This window comes from Chinchilla lanigera, unplaced genomic scaffold (genome assembly GCF_000276665.1).
Source record: "Chinchilla lanigera isolate Chin_1 unplaced genomic scaffold, ChiLan1.0 scaffold00040, whole genome shotgun sequence".
Classification (NCBI taxonomy): domain Eukaryota; kingdom Metazoa; phylum Chordata; class Mammalia; order Rodentia; family Chinchillidae; genus Chinchilla; species Chinchilla lanigera.
Window position 1 is genome coordinate 13,776,096 of NW_004955441.1, and position 1,184 is coordinate 13,777,279.

Here is a 1,184-nt window from a genome sequence, read left to right on the forward strand (position 1 = left end):
GGTTCCAACCCCGCGGTTCCGGGGAGCCGCCCGCTGAGGACGCAGAGCGTGGTCCACGGACCTCAGCCCTAAGGTCAGGCCTGTGCCATTAACCAGTTCACTCACCCTCACCGTCCCCGCCGCGGACGCGAAGCCCTCCCGCGTGAGCCTCGCCAGCCCCCGTCCCCAAAAGGCTTTCCCAGCCCGCCAGCCCCGCCCCCGGCCTCCCGCGCACGCGCGCTCCCTTCTGCCCGCCCCTGGAAGTCGCCGGCTTGGCCCGCGGGCCAGCCACTTGCGCAGGCGCACTCCCTTCCGCCCGCCGCCGGGCGCCGCAGGCCCCGCCCTCGGCCCGCAACTGTGAGTCCACGTGTAACGCGCGGCAGACGCGGTTCCACCCGCCTTCCCGCAGGCCACGCCCTGCTCCCGGCGGAATTGGGCCACCGCGAGCCCCGGGGCCCGGCAGCTTGAGAGGTCGCCCCGGACGCCCCCAGGAGCGTGTGTCGGCTTGGGACGTAGGCTGGAGGCTGGCCTGGGCTCCGCGGCGGCTCCTGGTCCCGCCCTTCTTCACTTTGTGGGTCCGCGGGTTCCTCGACTTCGGGATGGGGAGACCCTACGATTCCTGACGCGACCGCTAGGGGGCGCTGGTGCAGGCCGCTCGGCTCCCAGCTTCTGCTCGACCCATTCCCCAAGCCGCGTCCGCCTCGGTCGGTACCCACTCGCTGGCCAGTCCCAGTTCAAATACTGCCTTGCAGTGCAGTTCGTAAAATCACAGAGCACTTTCAGAACCGAGCAGATAATCCCTGTGTTCGCACACCTTTGATCCTATACGAGATTGTCATTCAGCCGATATCTATGGACCAGCTGAACGAATGGAGAGCTGTCCGTTTTCAAATCCCTCCTCCTGTTTGTGGCCATAAAGACACGTTTTTTTATATAAGCCTGGCTTCAAAAAAGGAGGGACAAAAAGTAATCAGATGATCCCAGACCCTCTTTTCAGCTTTTAGAACCCTGAAAGTGCATCAGGGCCACTGTCACTATCTCATTCTCTTATGTTCATCTGAGATTGAAATCGCTCCAAATATCCCATAAAAAAACCCCAGGATCCTTAAAAAGGCCCTGTTGACTCAATACCCCTTCTGCTTTTCTTGGTTTGGGTTAGTTTGACCTAGTTCCAGGTGCACCCATCTGTCCACCTGCCGATTCAT

General features: G+C 61.6%; 1 protein-coding gene across 2 annotated transcripts in view; it reads right to left on the reverse strand.

The window, feature by feature from the left end:
• Mcfd2 (multiple coagulation factor deficiency 2) overlaps positions 1-210 on the reverse strand; it is a 9,623-nt gene extending 9,413 nt beyond the window's left edge. Inside the window, exon 1 of one of the 2 annotated variants that reach the window (XM_005390987.2) lies at positions 106-210. The gene's annotated coding sequence lies outside the window, so the exon portion shown is untranslated. The remainder of the gene's footprint in view (positions 1-105) is intronic. The other variant, XM_005390985.2, reaches the window with a different exon arrangement.
• Positions 211-1,184: the final 974 nt, after the last annotated feature.